Consider the following 20,434-nt stretch of genomic DNA (forward strand, 5'->3'; position numbering starts at 1 on the left):
TCTGGGCCACCCATTCATTTGGGCCAGCAGCAGCATTTGTGGGATGGAGTGATAAATTTTTCCAGCGATAAAACTAACCCAGTCAAAAAGAACTGTCAGTTATAATGTGGATCAATTCCCAGATCTAGTTCACTATCTGTTCACACAAAGGTTGCGTACGTGAAAAGGACAGTACATGTAAGGGTGTAAGTACAACATCTTTTAGGGATAGGTCTAGCCCAAAGATCTTCATACTCTAGATTCAAACACCTTCAAAAGCCTTAGATGCTTCCCTTCTTGTCATTTATCAGACAAGATCTTGGGGAGAAAAGAATAGCTTATAAGTCACAGTTCAGCACACTGTCCACATTAAGTTGTATGAAGATTATCTCTACCCAAATTATGCAGCCAACATTAAAGAACATGGGACTAAGATCCACTGGATGCATTCCACTTCTGAATGAGGACTTGGATTGCTTCACCACTTTGTGCCACACTTGCTCCATTTGTAAAGAGAATATATACTATCACCACAATCCTCTCTGAGTCTTAACAAAAACATGAGCAAGATCACAAACAAATAGCTGCTAAAGCTAAAAACACAGCACAATAAAGCATCTACAAGACACATTCCACATTCAAGAAAATCTGCACTGGCCCTTCCTCCCTTCCCATAATATCCTGGAGATTCTTCTCTGATCACCAAGAAACAGGCAGCCTCTCTGCTACAGAGTTAATAGCACAAAGAAAGATTTACAGAAACTACCTCTCAGTGACAGCTGAATAACAAATATGTCCCTCATTCCTCCATACGCTCAAATGATGAGCTACCTCTTTGCAACAGGAGCCAATATATCTCCTTTGTGTTGACCTCCTCCTCTCACAACAGTTTGGGAAATGAACGGCCTACTGGTGTCTACCAGCTGCCCGTCAGAGTCCTAAAGCATGACTCAGTCCCAGCCACACCACTGGAGCAATCATTATCAGTATCATTCGAGAAAGTCAGGATAAGACAGTGCAATCCACTCTCAACTATCACACCTTATTTCCAAAGTATAAATATTGTGCTATACAATGTCTCAGCACAACATGTGCATCTTGCATAACATGGTCTTCGCAGCAGAACTAAAAACACGTAGACTGCCATTCCTTATAATTTCATTGGGTGGGTGACTACTGTCAAATCCCCAAAAAGGAAAACAAATCAGGCTAGCAGCCTGAATCCAAGCAGCACAAGAGCACACTGATATCATGAAGCTCAAGAGAGATTAAAATTAATTACCACCATAAATGCCCATGAAAGCATATCACTTCTATACAAATACCTACAGAAGCACAAGCAGCACAAAGCAAAGTTCTGTCAGTGCAGGTAAAAACTGGACATGTGCTGGTTGCCCCATCTACTTAAAGACTGATGGCGAACAGCAGTCCAAGCTGTGCAACACCCCCCTAGACAAACCTGCCTTCGAGCCCTTTGCCTGATGATGGAGCAAGAAATAGGCCTGCAACACTTGAACATGTCTGCAGGGATGCAGCTGTGAATCAGACTGCGATTCCCATCCTCCAACAGTCTTCCAAATTCACTTACTGATTGCTCTTTCAGATGTTGCAAGTTATCTACAGGATCTTCTGTATTTTCCAGTACCTACACTGCAATATGGGGAAAAAAATTAAGAACCCTGCAATCTAACAGCAGGTCTGAGCAGCCTTGCCACAGGGATTTTAATTCCAAACGCTTCTGTAGCAATACATATTGTTTGCACAAAGTACTTGCCACCAATCTGAGACATACAAATTTCTGGTCTGAACCACCAAATCAGATATATGGTACTAGAGAGCCCTACTGAAGCTGGGCTTGGAGTGATGGCAGTACAGGGGACCACAATCCATTTCCCTTATGATAATCAAATCTCAGAAAAGGGTAGGATATAGGGTTCTTAGCTATTCAAATGCAAACAAATGTTTAAAAGAAAGCACCCCTCCTTTTGAGCAGAGAAATACAATCAAATAGCTAAAGAAATCATAGTAGGTAAATAAGCATATCACATAACTTCAACACCAAAATTATATACTTTGTGAAGAAAGCAACATCATGAGTAGCCTTCTGTATTTTTCTAAAATACACCCTATTATTTCCTACATCTGTGCAGTTTTTCAAGCTGCCTGATATTAGCAAGAGCAGGATGTAAGGATAAACAACTAACCTGCATCTGAAACTGTACAAGAACAGACTTGGCCCTCCAAGCCCATACTAATTCCCCGCATGCTCCCTTGGAAAGCCCAGTCACCAAATTCAAAATGCTGTAATGTGGTATTCAGGCTGCAAATTAAAAAAAAAAAAAAAAAAAATTACTGCACTTTTGTTTACATGTTTTTTAAATAAAATTCTCACTATAGTAAAAATTCTTAATTTTCAGTGACGCGAGCACAAGTCAGCCCATCGCATACTAAGTATTACAGCTTCTTGATCTGAAACGAATTATTCCTTAGCACCTTGCATGCTCAAGAGAAGAAACTGTTAAGCAACAAGTTGGAAGCAAGTATATGGAAATTCAAAACTCATCTATTTCACAAGAAAATCAGGCCCTTCAAGAAACTGCCATAACAGCATCTTTGCAGAACCCTCAGAGCTGCAACTCTGATCAGCTGTTCAGCGTTCAAAGCATTCAGAAAGATCCCTGACCCTGCTCTAAGTAGAGCTCAAGAGCTCTACAGGAGGAAAACAAGCTGCAGGGCTGCAAGAAGACAAGCTGCAGGGCTGGTAGAGCAGACTGGAGTGGCAGAAAGAGCTCGGGCATCAGCTTCCCACCTGAGGGACTGGCTCTGGCATTTGCAGTTAAACAAAATTCCTCAAGCTCATTAAATCTGGAGTTTAGTAAAACCTCAGCTTTTAGGAAAAACTCAGGAGATGTGATATTTACTTAACACAAAGTAGTATAATTTCTGAGTGGCTGTTTCAAAGACTGTTGTTAAAATAAAGTGCTAGATCCAAAACTATTTTGCACAAAGGACCATTTCAATGCACATAGTATAAATAAATTACAACAGCTGCACTCACTACAGATGGCTTCAGGAAACAGAAGTCTAATCCTTCAAGCAATCATCAGAAGTTAAAAATCAATCATTTTGTTCAGGTTCAAGTCCAAACAGCTAGTCTCTTTCTGACAGCTGAGTGCAGAAGAAAAGAGCAGTTCCCCTCTCCTTTATCCTTACCCTGTCTTCATTATGCAGGGAAAGTTTCCACAGCATCAGGAACTACTTTTGAAATTGCTGCGGAGGTTTGGCATTATGGGCAATGGCTGGAGGAGGGATTAAAAGAAGAAGGGAAAAAAAAAAAAAAAAAAAGAGTGAAAATATACCCTGAAGCTCCTTTTCTGCTCTCTCACTCCCCCAGAGGGAAAGGAGTGGGTTCATTTCACAGCAGCTAGATGTAATCACTCTTGCACCATCACCCACGTGGCTGCCTTGCTGAATCATGGCTTGTGCAGGGAATTGCAAGGACCAGGGTTATTTTCATTTTTACATTGCCTGCCAAGAGTCTGTGTACTTGCAAAGGGGATGTAAGGTTCATATTTCTCTGACAGAATTGGACAACACAATTAATGGGGGGGGGGGGGTTTAGCTTGGTTGAAAGACGTTTACTAAAATGGTTAACATAAGTTTGAGCAACCTCATAAAAGTATGCTAAATGTGCAAGAATGATGACAAAAGAAACAAAGATAATATATGGAAGAGGGTGTAATCAGAGGAAAGGGATTCACATTCATCTTTGCCAGTGAAGATAATACCAGTAATAATAATATATTCAAGCACATCGGCAACTCCCCCACAATCACTAGTTGCACTACATTTAATTACAAGAACTAGAAAGCAATGGAATGAACCACAGAGACAAGCTGTGAAGCTGCAAACAATACTTAACTACAGACTTCAGACAGATTCATTCCCACCACAGGACAGTGCTGCAATCCATTACACTCACAAAAAAGAAAAAAAAAAGACATAAAAAGAGCTAAAAGCTTTTGTCCCAACAGTTCTGCTGCTTAGTCCACAAAACATACTCACAGGTACCAGCACTGGTGACCACAAGGCTCTGATTCTCAGTCCTCATCTCCAGTATATGATCCTACTCCCAACAGCTGTCCCCCTCCTTTTGACAAAGGTTTCTTGCCCTCCACTGGGGCAGCAAAAACAGAAGTACTCTCGTCATCCTCAGCAGCCTCAGACACCATCATAACACAAAACTGCAGCAGCTGAAGAGCAAATGTGCTCTCCTCTGCTGCAAAGGCAGCAGCAAGCAGCCAGCCAGGGTCTGTGCCATCCTAATCCCCCACCACCGACAGTAGCAGACCTGAAGCCAAGTTCCTCAGAAGTGCAACTCTGCTCTTTCCACCTTTGCCCAGTGAGGCTGATGCAAGACAAGCACAGGAAAGCTCCTTGTGTAGCTTAACCCACTCTCTTCCTCCCAGCCCCTGAAGAGACAGACCTGCAGTGACTGATTTGCACGGGTGTTCAGAGTTTCATTTTTACAACGATGTTCCAGGAGTCAGTTCTGCTGCTCACTAGCTTTCTATCTTTTGGGGAAGAAAAGGGCCCAATAACCTACAGCATACCCAGGTCACAGAAGAGACACAGCAGTTCCTGTCACTGCCACTGGTGGGAAAACACCCTGAAACATAACCCTGACAGTGAGTAAAAGCTGGAAAGTAAACTGAGAATTGGGCAACATTTTCACAAAGCTAATGAACACACACTGCTGCAGCACATTAATCTGAATGCTCTGGCTTTGACTTGTTTTTTTGTTGCGGTTCCCCACCGCCCCTCAATTCCCCCTTGTGTGAGCATAAAGCTGGGCTGCTTCCTGAAGAACTTCCTAAGTACAGCTCTTGTGCTGGTCCTGGCTCCCTCAGCCTCCCTCGTGATCAGTATCAAGGCTGACACGCACTCCCATCCCAGCTGAAGCGGTGCGCTTGTTCAGCAGCAGGCCCTACCATGGAGGCCCCCCTCCACCACGGGGCTGCAATTTAGCTCCTCCAACTTTTAAAAAAGGACCAACATTTTTCCTCTCAAACCTGTTTGCAGAATGACTAAAGGGAAATAAAACGAAATAGATGATAATCGCTTTCCTATCTGCTATAGAGCAGAGTCACATTTTTCCTGGAGCACTTCTACTTGAGCGGATTAAGTTTTAAATATGCATTCTGTGTGCACGAACATCAGTCTTACAGTGTAGTACTGTAAGGCCTCAAGCAGGGATAGGAAGATGGTACCATGCGTCAAATGAAACAGCTGCTGTAGAAAGTTCTCATATCATAATGATTTTAATTTTGTCTTCTTAAGATGTTCAAATTAATGTATTTGAGGAGTCTTGGCCGCATCTGTATTTCAGTGCCTGGAATTTGATGCAAAAGTAAATTGGACTACTGCTTGGGAAAAAAAAAACCCAAAACATCAACAAAACACATCAAGCTCAGAGCTGTTTGATAACATATACATAAATTCCTACTCCTGGCACACAATATCCTGGCTTTACACTGCCACTTAAGCAACAGATCTCCAAGAAGCCAGAACTAAAATAGTCAAATAAATCAAATCCTCTGTATGTACATACCCTGACAGGAGGCTCAGAGAGCTGCAAACTGAACTCAGTTCTGTTTACTGCAGGTAAAAATTACTCAACTCATTTACTATCAGCAACGTAACACAGAAGGAGTAACACAAACATCAAATTCAAGTCTATTTTGCAGGGCTGACCAAAAAGCAGAAGTAAGGGATTTCAGGCTAACAATGCATTAAGAAACACAACCACTTTACTTTTGAAATCATAATCCTTGATGTGCCTCTACAGCTGTGGGACCTTATTGAGACACCACCTGAACTGCTGCAAGGAGAACTGCAGAACATTCGGGCCACGGTCACAGAGAGTGGGCACAGCGCTTGAAAGCAACACAGTGAAACCTTTTGTTGTCCGACAGAAGAAACAGAAGAAAAGAGAACAGATCAAAAGTGAAAAAAGCCCTGATGGCAAGCGCATTTCCCTGTCCCTGCTCTAGCAGACGGCATAAGGGTTGAGAAAAGAAAGTTATCCTTACAGCAATCTGCACGGCAGCGGCTGTCATTGCTGTCTTCCTGTAGAGCCTTATAGGGTGCTACTGGCAACATTTGTCATGCACAAAGAGCGGCATCCGGAACAGCCAGGTCCAGAGCAGAGGAAAATAGCAAAATAAATGTCTCACAAACAAATCTCCAAGGCAGATGATGTCAAGTGAAAAGAAGCATAGAGTAATTAAAAACAATACAATAAAAGAGCTAGCATGTGATGCTTCAAGAAAAGACCCATGTCACAAGACAGATTGAAGATAGTCATGTCCCACTCTTGATTTATATTAAAAAAATACTTGTTGAAAATGTCTGGAGACTCATTCCCAGTACACTGACCCCAAGCCTCCAGTGGTTTTGGTAACTAGCTTATTCTCAGCCTCCCCACACCACCACCTTTAAATACCTGAAAAAACACCTTACTGGAGGAGAAGAGACTTGATGCTTCATTATTCTGGAAAAGAGGGCAAACAGATACGCACATTGTGCAGTTTTTAAGTGGGGATTAGAGAGCTGCTCATTTCATCAGATATTCCATTTTCTTGGACCAAACAGATTTTGGAGTCCAAAAGCAGAATGAAATGGCCCCCAGGGTTTTTTTTTTCCCCCCCTTTCCCCCCCCCCCCCTTTTTTTAAAGGCTTCTGTTGAGCAATAGATTTCCTCTGATTAGCTCACTTAGTGCTGATTATAGCTCACTTCCTCCCAGGGATTAGCTGAAAGCAGCTTTCTGACAAGTTTTTATTCAGATGGTGCTACCTAGCCACAGCTCACTTCCTGCCCCATCACTAACAGCATGTTAGTTCAGCAGCTCATCAACTTGAAATTATTCCACCACTGCAGAAAAATTCACAGAACCAATAAATCTCAGACTGTCTTCTCCACTAAAAGGAAAACAAATCTTTCTGGATGTTTTGCTTTCCAACTTGAAGCATTTGGATCCATGAGATTTATTTAATCAGATCCAAAAAGGAGTTTTCTGGAACACTACAAGACTACCTTCAGAGATTGAAAATACTTATCTCTTCATTTCAACTCAGAAAGTTGTGCAAAAAACCCAGCAGTGGCAGACAAAAAATTACTCTCTCACAGACTTGGCAAATGCAGTCGCAGATCTTCTGCCTGGCAAAAGAGGACTCGTGCAAAAGCAAGAACAAGAGTAACCTTGATAATGGCCAGTAAAAGCCAGCAGAATAATCTGCTCCACCTATGATTACTAAAAACATGTGCAGATGCTCTAATGCACCACGCAGTTCCTCAAAGCCTTCCCACCTCTAAAATGGCAGGCACCAGTCTCCACAGGACTTGCTGAAACATCTCTTTCCAGCTTTAGGGGGTCTCAGATAAAAGTGTTTGGTCGATGCCAAACCACATACCCACGAAAACCAACAGTTATTTTTATTTGACTTTCCTTTATGGAGAGGAAACTAGGCTAACCTAAGATACTCGAAACAAGCACAGATCTCCCTAATTTACAAGCACAAACAAGCAAGAAACCCCCTCCAAATGGTGCAGTGGAGGAAACAGCTAAAAAACAGAAATAAAAAATATCTGAGCCCATCAAACATAAATTTTTCATGAAGATATACAAGGGGAGACACATTAACCAAACTGACTGCTCAGCAAGGCTGACCCACTAATGGAGCCAATAAATTGCCAGAGTCTTTTTTTCAAGATTAACAGTCACAAGCACCAATTTCCCTCCTTGAACCAGCAAGGCTACAGCCATGAAGTTTATAAACAGGTCCTTTCTAGCCATCTTCCCTTTACTGCTACATCTGACAGAGACAATGCATAATACTCCCACTCTAACGATAGTATAGGAGAACCTCAGTCTTTCGCCAAATCAGACTGAATGACACATATAACATACCCACCCGAATTCTTTCCAATTTGTCTTTTTCCCTCAATTTCCTTATGATTTTTGCTGAGTCACACAAACAGAAGGGAAAACATAGCACGGAGAAAAATGACTGCCATTTAATTGCTAAGTGTAGAAGAGAGTTGGGGAAAAAAAAGCATGGTCAAACAGAAGAAATAAAAAAAAACAGAAAGGAAACTATCTTTTCTTCAGAAGAAGGAATAGTCTCTCCAAAACTGTAATGAGATGTGCTTAGCAGATGTGCAAAGTCTTGCACTGAAAACAAGCAACCAGTCTGCAAAAATGCCACGTTCGAAATAAAAAACCTAGAGCCCAGTTTCCTAAGAAGCAACCAGTGGTAGACATCACCTTCTCATCCCCTTGACAGCGAGACAAATAAGCATATTTCACCTAGTACTTCTTCAGCACACAATGCTTACAGCTGAGTCATCCTCACCCCTTGGTGCAAGCACAATAAAGTACAACTTTCATATAATCATTGATAAAGGTAGGTGAAGCAGATTACAATTCTAAGATTCTGGCAGCCTTCCAAACTGGCAGATCAGATTCTCAAAGTCTATATATGTAGCAAAACTAAACCAAAACAAAAACATGAAACAGCAATAGCAGAAACCTTGGTAAGGACAAATTTTTCTCCCAAATTTTCAATGTTTGACTTTCTGAATGGGGGAGGGAGGGACAATTTCTTAATTATCAGCTATGTTTTGTGACTGAAAAAGATATCAACAGGGAAAAAAAATCAGAGGAGGCACTGACTAGAGACTAGATGTGCAAGAGTCCTGGTAAAAGCCCATTAGTGCATAGAAAATTTAAACAAATCAGTGATACTCGACTTCACTGTATACTGTGGCCACCTGCAAGTCTTGTGATACACTACCACTTTCTCCCTTTAAACCATGCATAGCAATCAACTCCCACCTGAATCGTCATTTCTGCTTCATAAATTAAATTTGGCACTATTGAACTGTGGTGGCATATTTTACAACCAATGAACTAGAAGCCTCTTCTCTGCTTTATCGCCTCCAAAACAGTTCAAACACCACAGACCACAGTACCAGACAGGCCTCAGAAATTACTTCCCAACTCTTTACTTCCCATTTCCCCTAAGTTTGGCAGGAAGACTCACTCAGCAAGGCTACGACTTCGTTATTGGCAGCAGTACACAGAAATGTACACTGATGACAGCAGTACACAGAAATGAGCCAAACGGCTGAGCTGACAGCCATGGATGCCCATTCCCACCTTGCTCCAAGAAGCAGCCCTTGCAGGTCCGCAGAGCACGATAGAGGAGGAATTAAATCAAGAGGGATCCATTTCCACCCTCTGCCGCAGAGCTGGGTAGTTACCGCCTACTAGCTGAATTCAGGCCATGCTTCATTTTATACAGCCCACAGCTAGTTTTCCTTCAACGAACCATTGTGCAATGCTGCATAATGATAACATGTACCCAAAGGTGTTTGAAAAAGCCTATTCAGCCCTCAACAAGGAAATTACTTACCCCTGCTCTACCTACTTACAAACCTGAGTCAATTGAAGACAGACAAGACAGCCTGCAGCGTGCAAATCACATGCAAATCCATGATTCAAGGTGTTTGCTCTTACTCATATTTCACTAACTAGAAGACACTTTTCAGCCTTTATTTTCATGAGCTGAGGTTTTCTAAAGATCAAAGGAGAATGGGGAAAAGGGCAAGTAGGGAAAGTTTACAAGAAGAAAAAAAAGTCGTCTGCATCTCATCGTTGAGATTCTCTCTTAATTAAACCTGGCATCGACAGGCAGGGAGGGTTCACACATTCCAGAGCAAAAGTTATTTGAATAAAGGCTACCCTGCACAAGGTACCTATACAGCTCAGTGCACTTCTGTATTTCTAACAGCACTCATAGCTGTTTAACCTAGACAATCACCACTCAGTAGAGCAATGACGTAGCTCTAACAATGCCAGGCTGCTGGTGTTGTGTGGAGAGATCACCAGTAACTCTAATAGAAAGCAAAGGGGTTTTTTTTAACCTCTGGAAATATTGTTGGGCAATGGTAAGACAAGGCCGTGGCTTACCCATCCAGATTAGAGGTGCAGGGCTAACTGTAAAGAGAAGAGGAAACACGCAGTGTGTACCAGGATGGCAAAAAAAAGAAAGAATCCAAGATTAAGAGATCCATCACTCAGTCATCACACTGGTAGAGCTGTCAAATGTCAGCTATGGAAAAAAGGAATAATAAGGGAAAAGACAAAGGGGAAATAAGAGAGAAATAGCTCCTTCCAGAAAAAGCTATCTTTTTCATATCCAGTCAGAATAGAGCTCTTTGTTTCTCTCTAGTGGCTGGCCAAGGCCTGCTTCAACTGCAGTTACCACTAGCAGATAGTGGTAACTTTAGCTCAGCTCAACAGCCCTGGAGACCAAACCCTCAACTCTTCTTGCAGCGCTGTCAGACAGGGCCAGCCTGGCACAAAATGCCACAATGGGAAATTCTGCCACTTCCGAATCGGTTTTCCCAGCCATGGTGTGCACCAGTGGACACCAGTATGGCGTGCTGCCGCCTGGATGATCACAACCACTTGGAACGGTTCACCAGTTTGCCAAAACCCCTATGTGAACAGCCCCAAGTTCAAGACACTTACTTCTTAATACCCACACTGAACATAAATTCAGCCAGAAAGAGCAAAGTCTACAAGAAATCAAATGCAGGATCTGTAAATACAAAAAGCACTTGAGCGTGGCAACAGGTCTTTCAAGGGAAAAAAAAAAAAAACCACCACCAAAAACAAACAACCACAACCTGAGATGGCGTGGGTGGACACAACTAATTTCCTAAGCATATTCTAGCAGCACCATACAGAAAACTAGAGATCATTTCTCCTGGGAGAATTATATCCTATTTGTGCCATGACAGACAAGTACAATGACTTCTTCAAACGCTCAAACTCCTACACGAGAAGAGCTCCCTGCAGCATCCTACTTCTGCACCAGGCAAGTTCACTTGCCCCTAGCTGGGAAAGCTATTCTTGGCTAGTATGCACAAACTGTACAAGCCTTAAGCCCTCTTAGAAACACACATAGCTTCTAGACTTCACTGTCACCCTAATAACCTACAAACATCGATCGGTTCAGTCATGCCCAAGGCTGCAGATAGCACTGCTGCCACTAATGTTTTTGCCAAGGTCTGGCTGTCTCACCTCTAACCAGGGTCCTGCCCGTATCAGCAAAACTGATAGTCCCCCCGCCACAGCCAGACTGCTTCTTATAACAGGAAAAGTACAAAGCAGGGTTGATTGCTGCAGTTACTTGGAGGAAAACTGGGAACAGCAGACAACAGCAAAGTAGTTTCCCTGCAAGACAGTTAGCAATAGCCAGTCATAGATCTTGATGGGGAAGCAGGGCATCCTGTAAGTTTGGAAGTGAGGCTGACAATTTATTAAAATAAAAACAACAACAACAACAAAATCAATGAGAAAGCAACACACTCAGGAAGGGTCACCCCAGCATTTCTGTACCAACAGCAGCTCAGGCTGTAGGATAGCATCAGATCTTAGTAAAATACTCCCCAGAGCTCAGTGACAAAACCTAACACTGGTTCTGCCCACAGCTAGTTTGTATGAGTGTTTCAATATTGTCACATTCAGACATAACTTTGTTACACTGCTGAAGTTTAAAGTTCTACAAATTTTTATACAAAGAGACAAGCAATTAGCCTGTTTTTTATTTCACTCTATTAGGAGAGGTAAAGATACCTAGATGGGGCATACAACCAAATTCTGCAGTCATTGCACAACATCACAGGCAATCCCTTCCTCATTATTTCAAACAGCAATAAACAGTACAAAAATCACAAACTGCAGCTGTCACAACTCAAATCAACATGAATTTCTAAGATCTCTACGCACATAAAATTTTGGACATGAAGACCTGCGTTCATCAACAGAAAAACAGCAAGCTGTAATATCTAGAAATACATGGGGAAAAGTGAGCAAGGGAAACTGGCTTTGTAAATCATTCACCTGTGTTCACACTCCAGTACTCTTTTGTGACACTGCCCTGGTTTGCTTCGCATGCTGTTACAGGTTTTCTACTTTAAAATTACTTGCACGCTTACAAGCAACATATTAAAGTACAGTTTAACAGAGCAATTCCCTGAAATTCGGGCAAATGTTCTTGTATGTCTTTCAGGGAGCCAAAGCACTCACTTGGAAGCTGGAAAGAACAATTTGCATTCAAAAAACTGGTTGCCAGAATTAGTTTTTAAAACTTATTTTCTAATTTTTCTTTTTTAAGTCATTTATAGTAAAACTACTTCTCTCACTCATCTCACTCATAAACAGGTTTTTATCCAAAATGCTGAAGAAATGAATCCAAATCAACTAGAACTGGTGCACAAGCTACAAATCAAAACATATTTAAAAAATCCACCAAAAAAAGCTTAAAATTGTATCATAATTCAAAACAACATATCTTTATTCCTCATATGCTGATGTGGAAACTAATTTTTGCCAAGCCTACAAGACAACTATAGGAGCCAGTAAGCAGAAAAAACAACAAAACCACCCAAAAAAACCAACCAACCTCTTCTGTGTATTATTACTACATACACTTCTTACAGTTCACAAATCAAATGTATGATAAAACTATCCTAAACATATATGTATGTAAATAATGTACAATTGTTTAAACACCAATTATGAGTGGTCAAACAAATTTATCAAATTTTCAAAGTGATGTAATACATCCTACCATTTTATGTTAGCACACTTCACAGAAGTTACTATTTTATCCCTGCTTTACTGATGGAGAAGTAGACAGACACAAATTGTCTCTAGCCATCTACAACTGTTTATATAGGATGCTGCAGCACCAGGACCACAAAAATTGATTGGACAGCTCAAGAAATACTTTTTAAAAAATAAAAATACAAAATGAACAACAGTTACCAACTGAATAGACAAAAGGACTGTGAAAATTACAACAACACAGGATAACCAGCACCCTGTGAAGCAGAAGAGCTTCCAAAGGAAGCTGCCGAGTTAAAATAATATTTAAACAGTTGACAAAACATAATATTGAACTTCAAAAGCTGCTTATATCATTGTACAAATTATGACAGGAGTTTAACACAGAAACATATATAAATGAGCAAACACTGTGTGAAAGGTCTCTATCGCTGGTGACAGGTTATCTTTGGCCATCTATCTATCAGGTTCTTGGCAATTTATACAGGATGTTAAGCAACTGTAAATGTGATCCTATTGAACTTACTATTCAAAGTGTTTCCTTAGGGTGTTTTATACTATTAGTATTTCAGCCATCACAGCTAAGCTGTAACACCTGGGCCGTCTAGGCAAGGATGCTGCAGTACTGCAGCACTTGGAGAAATTTAACCTTAAGTAGCCCTTCCAGCTCCACATATTATAACTATGTACCTGTTCAATAAAGAATGAGTGAAATTCTTATGGGCAAAATTATAAGATTTCAGTGAAATACTACAGAGCAAGAGTAAAGCTTCAGAAAATGCATTTTTGTGAGGCTCAGGCATTTACATACAAAAAGGATGCAGTTCTCAAACCTAGTTTTACCTTATTATCTTGCCTCCAATAACAGTTTTGCAATTATAAAGCAGCTGAAGGTGTCTGTGAGGATAAGACTGAACTCACATAAAACAGACCTCAAAGACTAATGTCTACCATCTACAAAACACAAAAACCTGTCCATGAAATGAAGGCTTCCATCCACAAGGTCCTCACATGCATGCATACCACCCCAATAAAAACCCTAAAGCTATTTACTGTAATAGAAATAAGAGATACCCCACTTATCTGAGGGGCTCTAACGCCATTGCAAGGGATGCATGATAATAATCTATGAAAAAAACAGAAGACATCGCTCATGCTGTGCCATCGACACAAGAACTGAAGACTTGCATTATAGCATTACCTTAATCTTCAGCACTACCTGAGCCCTAAATCACAGGAAGATGAAGGATATATCAGGCAGGCATAACTGATAATCCACTCCTTCATCTGGAGGTACTGCAAAACCAGGGTACTGCAGAGAGCAGCTGAAGCAAGTCCTGGGCCACATCCCAGCTCCAAAACGCCATTTAAAAGAGTCTTTACACTGAAGCCAATATCCATCAAGAAGAGACAGCACCTTGGGCAAGACACATGGACAGCCCAACCCAGCACAACAATTCTACACCTTCCAAGTCTTCCTCTTTTTCATTTACATTTCATTTTTCATTTCATTACTGTTAGCTGCTACCAGTGAGTCTGAACATATGAGCAAGGGCGTAAAACATTTTGTTGCAACAGATGAGCATGGAAGACTTACAAATTCTGTGATTATGAAAATTCGAACACACTTTTTTTTTTTAATAAAAAAAAAAATTCTCCTCTCAAAATTCATTGTAACTATGGAAAAAGTTAACCCTAACATAATACCTTTAGAAGTGGTCAATTTTCCAACAGCTTGTCATCTAAGGGAAAATTTTCTCAGGTCCTTTCAATTCTGTTAAGAAAACAGGAAGTGAATTTCAGTAAGCCATTTCAACTGAGTAAAATAGAGATAAAGATCTCTATTAAACTTGGCAACAAAGAGAGAGACCACAAAATATCAGTTTGAGCAGTCGCTTGCCACCAGTCTATCGCCACACTGCTCACTGGATCGTTTAGGTTGGAAAAGACCTTTAAGATCATCGAGTCCAACCATCAACCCAACACCACCATGCCCACTAAACCATATCCAGAAGTGTCTCGTCCACATGTTTTTTGAATACCTCCAGGGATGGTGACTCCACCACTTCCCTCGGCAGCCTGTTCCAATGCCTGACAACCCTTTCAGTAAAGAAATTTTTACTAATATCCAATCTAAACCTCCCCTGCCGCAACTTGAGGCCATTTCTTCTCATCCTATCACTAGTTACTTGATAGAAGAGACCAGTACCCACCTCACTACAATCTCCTTTCAGGTAGTTGTAGAGAGCGATAAGGTCTCCCCTCAGCCTCCTTTTCTCCAGACAGCCTCCTTTTCTCCAGACCAAACAACCCCAGTTCCTTCAGCTGCTCCTCATAAGATTTGTGCTCCAGGCCCCTCACCAGCTCTGGCCCATCATCCACCATTGACCAGATATGAATGAGACATGGGCAGTACATGTGAAGCCAAAAAGAAAGCACTGACGATACCCATACCTCATTTAGGAAATTAAAAACATTAAAAAAAGAAAGGGGCAATTAAGACCCCAAATGTTGAGGATTACTGACAAGTTATTTAACAAAATGACAGAACAGTTAAGGGTTAGGAAGAGAAAGCTCTTTCAGCAGTGTAGGAAACATGATCACTCTCAATAATCAGAGTGACATGGAACAAGAGTTACATCTATTTTCAATCTTGACCAAGATCCTTGAAACAAAGGGACTTCTACAGTTAAGATGCAGTTTTAAATTTAGGAAGCTGGCATCTCACTTTGGCCCGTGGGCTTTGAAAGAGCTAAGGATGTAGAGTACAACCATCACCAGTCACTTAGACAAATAAGATCTGGTAGAAAAGTACTGCCAAAGACTAACTTTCAAAGATTTTCAATAGCAGGGCAAAGAGGATCCCCAAAGAGTCATGCTTAAAACGTTACAAGATAAAAGTCAGTGCCAATCATGTGTCTGACAAGCATCTCTTAGCAGCAATGAAGGAGCGGAAAAAAAAATATTTAAATCCTGTTAGTGTTAATACAAATTTTGTTTTGCTGGAGTAGCAAAATCATCACTACCATGAATTAAACCAAATTAGAAGTCATTTCATCTTGGTATTTTCACTTATTGTTCATTCTTTTAGTTTATTCCCCAACCCTTCTTTCTAATTTTTTTTAAGACACAAAGACTTTATTACGTTAGATGGTCCAAGCTCTAGTAATATTGCTGTGGATCTGCTATCATATAGGTTTACCAGGTGCCTTCACTTCTTCCACGAGTAATATTCAATCCAGTTTTACCAAGCATGAATACATTTGCTTGTGCTGCAAAAAGACTATAAGACTTTCCACTGTACACACAACAAGCCAAGAATAATGAGTATTACGCCTCTCAGAAGTAAAATATTTTACAATGGAATAATTATTAATAAATAAAAAAATAAAAGACATCACAACCACACACTAAAACACAGAGCCCTGCTTGTGAAGAAAGCATCCAAACCAGCTGTACTGAACTATTCTGAATTTTTATTTTCCATTTCCAACAGCTACCTGGAAAAATAATCTATACCTAAAAATCTCAACACCAATCCCCTCTCAAAAAAAAAAAAAAAAAAAAAAAAAAAAAAAAAAAAAAAAAAAACACAAAAACCAACCACACCCAACCAAAACCAAAACACTACTATACCACATATATAAAATCCCTGCAAATAGGTCTAGAAGAGCTGGAAAGAAAAAGTAGCATTCACAAAAGCAATGAGTCACCAGCACTGCCAACACATATTTTGGTTACTGCAAAATAGTCCTCATCCCACCACTCTGCCATATTCTTTGCAACATGCCAGAAACAAACATCAGGAGGAGGTACTTGCATGAATTTCCTGACAGCGGCCATAGAGGCCCTCTTTACCACAAAGAATTACTTCATAAGCTTGGACATTAGTATCAGAGACCCTCAGCATGTTAGCACCAGATTAAAATTAACTGTTCTTGTTGCTAAATATCTTTGAAAATCCTGGATATCACTTGCACCGTTCAGTGGAAAAAGCAAGGAGACAAGCAGAAAAGATTTTACTAAGTATTTTACACTTAGTGAAAAATCAAACATTTCACATAATTCATTTTTTTAATAGTGACAGCTAGCATTTCACACATTGAAAAAAAGGCCTCTTTCAAAGTAATAAATCATTTAACAACATTAGAAACCTATTTTCTATGCCATAGAAAATGATGCTAGTATTTTGTGATAAGATCTACGAATAAACACCCATTTGTTCATTTTATGTTTGATCTGAAGGAACATTCCCAAAAGCTTGGAAACACAGGTGAAAAAGGCAGAAAGAGCAGAAAACCAGACACACAACTCTCCAGCTATCACAATCTGGGCCATTAGTGTCAGATCACTGAGCAAAATTTTCAAGCCAAGTTTAACATCAGTGATTCCTTTTCCATCAGTTTAGTTCCCTGACACAGACCACCGCAGACTCAGGGATGCCACAGCGCTAGCTCATCTGAGTGGGTATAAACAACTGTTTGGGGGCTGGGGAGAGCAAGACCCTCTCCTTTCCCCCTCCAACCCAAACAGCTGGTTCTCATATTTACCTAGGTGTAAAATCAAGCAGCACGCTTACAGTCACAGCAGGTGGACTTAATGTCCTGGTAAAAATCTTAAGCACTCAGCTTATTTAACACTAGTATAAAACACCAAGTATGTCATGAACCGCAATCAACCTCTTGGCCCAAAGCAAGCAAACACAGTAACAGCTATCTGAGATCACATAGGAAGTCAGCCAGGTTCAGAAGACGACTCAACTAAGATCCAAACGTTTCCCAAGCTGACCACTAACCCCATTGCTACATTCTGTATTCCCAAACTACATGAGCTGCAAAACTAAGATCACATCTTTTTACGCCACCAAGTAGCTGCTGTTGAACTAGGAAGCATCTCTCTGCGTGCTCACAGCACACCAACACAGGGGTGGGAAAACTGCCTTAGTGTGTGCATTTAGAGCAATGTTTCTGTATGAATCGGCCAAAAATCACTTATGGACACATAGCTGGGACTCTGTATGGATGACTGTTCTCACCCTTTGGTCCCTTCTCCTCCAGCACCTTCAGGGAGTATTTGCTGCTGGCATTTTAGGCAGCCTCTGGGCTGTCAGACTGAGGTGACCTGTCCATAGCAAGAGAGGGAGATCCTTTCTGCGACCTCCTAAATTCCAAAGAGGTCCTTTTCAGCAGCACCTGGAATTGGGCCAGAAGTTGTTTTTCCTCAATTCTGATAAAGAATTTAAAAGAGGGTGGCCTTTTGCAGTAGACAGGCTTAGGGAAAAGGTATTTTCATTTTCATTCCTCCAGGTTCTCACTTTGTTGGAGACCTTTTCAAGAGGAAAGGCCTTAAACATTCAAAGGTGATTTTAAAAAGCATTTCCAGAAACAGCCTTTTCTCGCTCTTGTCCAAGAGGGACCCCAAGAGAGGGGTTAAAGCAGTTCTAAAATATTGTAAATGAAGAACAAATACAACTTAGATTAGAAGGTATTACACTTGTTTCTAAAATAAACCCTACACTATCAGATAAAACTCTAACTTCACTCATTAAAGAAACTATGGGAAAGCCTTTGTATGCTGACAGTTACAAACTCCTGTGTGTACACAGAGTCAAACATCCAGCACCTAAACAGGAAGCAGAAAACTTCAGGAAAAAAAAAAAAGTAGAAGTTGAATTGGAAAGTTTTTAGTGTATTTCCATCCCTTAATAGACCTGCCAGCTGCCCTCATTCTGTTTCACATGATGTTAAATCCTTTTCTTAACACAGTACATCATTTTTAAATCACAGTCATCCTTGCCCTAACATGTTGGTTCCATCTTACAGCTGCTTTTCTTTGAAATGAAACTATAAAATTAGAAAGAATTAAACCTCTCTTATCAAAATTACTCCTTTAAAGATAGGAAACAATTTTTGCTAATTGGCAGAGAGAATAGCCCTGACCAAAAATTCAAATATAGTACAGTTGCTGGCAACAGGTAAGCACATATCTTCCAGGACGACATCCAGTATTTCAGGAACAAACTCATGCAGCTTAAGCATTCAACTTTGGGCAAACTTGTCATTGCCAGAGCTACACCAACACCAATGCCAGGCTTAGATGTTTTGGGAAACGACGACCTATCTATTATACAAAGCACCCAATACTTTCTAGCAGTCTTAAAAATAACCGTATTTCACTAGTAAGGTGTGTTCATTAAAACAATTCTAATCACCAGTACAACATTAGCAGCTGAAGTGAAGATTTTTAAAAGGATTTTGAAATTCATGAATATAAGTTAAATACATCAATTTGAGAATTTTAAAATCCACTTGTCTTGCCTGAAGAAAAAAAGAAGCCTCACCAATTTCTGAAGTGTTTCGATGTACCATAACCTCAGCCTTTCGAAGGCATAAGGAACTCCTTTTATGAATTCACAGATAGTGTGTCTAATCACCCAAAATTTATCTAAAAAGCAAAAATTAAACTCCTGTCAATTTTAAGACCTGTTCCTAACATTTACACCTCTGCCTGCCAGGTGAGACATTTTCAAAGCCTGATTAACCCCTGTTCCCAGCTGAGAAAATAGAAAGAATGATTGACTTGAAAAACTGGCAAGTCAGATACAGAATTTGGACTAAAAACCAGTGTTTCCAACTCTCAGTGACAGATATTGTCTACTACTTCAGCCAAAATACAAGCACTGAAGTGTGTATTTTCCAATTAAAGCAAGGCACAACTTTACATGAGATCACACTCCGAGATCTCATAAGTCTTAAGCGGTGAAGTATGGCTTGAATATAAGTGGTAAGCTCAATCTACACCTTGCTATCTGGGCCCCAGCTAGGTAGGTCACTAGGAGATCTCTTATTCTTACCTGAAAACATCGCCTACCTCCTACCACCTGCATTTAAATGCAAATAAGAGCTTTCTAAAAATCTTACAACACAGCAACCTCAAGACACCCTAATTCCAAACAGCAAAGCACAATAAGAATCCTCAGGCCTTCACGGAATGCTGCAGTGTTTCCTTGCTAAAAAGAAACTGCCTTCAAAACCGGTGCCTTGCCCAAGGGTGTCTTGCCCTTTGCCACAAGGCAAGTACCCCAGACTCCTTTCCTCTTTCCCATGTACTGCCTACCATCCCCCTGCACAAGCCCAGCTGCCTTCACACCACATCAAGAGTCCAGAGCTTCCCCTCTTGCTCACACACACCCGCACATGCATGTGGACCCCTTCCCCTATGGCCTTGCTATGCCAGAAGGCTGGAGAAAACACTGATTTTTGTCTAACGTAGTCCTGCAAATACCGAAAGCTTGCAGGAGATGCAGCCTCCTCCATGGTGCTTGCCCAGTCAAATTGACCTTGCCAAGGTGCAAAATCAATACAGTACCGGCCAAGCGCTGCATTAAGAGGACTGTATCGCTTCCAAGGGTCAACCTGGTAGCTCAGCCTGGCACCCAAGTGCCTGGAGAGGTTAGTTACCTTTAGTAGCGCTGCACTTCACAGGGCAAGTGGTAACCTCAGTGTTTGTGATGTTAAACTTAATTGAAAAGGTACTTTCAGTTACTGTTACTACCACAGCAGGTACAGAAACCTCTCCAAGATGACACTATGCAATTACAAAGCTTTCTCCAAGGTTTGGCCAGACAATCAAATTTGATTTAGATTTAGAAAGGAGGTGCGTCCTTGGAAAACTAAAAGCAGAGTTTGCTGCAGCCTTTCTCAATTTCTCTCCTAGTCCAAGAGAGTGCCTTTTCTTTGACAAGAACAGAGTAG

The 20,434-nt window shown here is 40.8% G+C and overlaps 1 protein-coding gene across 3 annotated transcripts in view; it reads right to left on the minus strand.

Annotated features, from left to right (window-relative positions):
- PAK2 (p21 protein (Cdc42/Rac)-activated kinase 2) overlaps positions 1-20,434 on the minus strand; it is a 42,662-nt gene that overhangs the window by 20,163 nt on the left and 2,065 nt on the right. The window contains exons 2-3 of one of the 3 annotated variants that reach the window (XM_010561195.1): positions 14,388-14,454; positions 13,524-13,634 (exon numbers count right to left, since the gene is read on the minus strand). The exons of 1 other annotated variant lie outside the window; for it this stretch is intronic. The gene's annotated coding sequence lies outside the window, so the exon portion shown is untranslated. The remainder of the gene's footprint in view (positions 1-13,523; positions 13,635-14,387; positions 14,455-20,434) is intronic. One more of the 3 variants, XM_010561194.1, reaches the window with a different exon arrangement.

The sequence above is a fragment of the Haliaeetus leucocephalus genome, unplaced genomic scaffold (genome assembly GCF_000737465.1).
Source record: "Haliaeetus leucocephalus isolate CR32 unplaced genomic scaffold, Haliaeetus_leucocephalus-4.0 Scaffold143, whole genome shotgun sequence".
Classification (NCBI taxonomy): Eukaryota; Metazoa; Chordata; class Aves; order Accipitriformes; family Accipitridae; genus Haliaeetus; species Haliaeetus leucocephalus.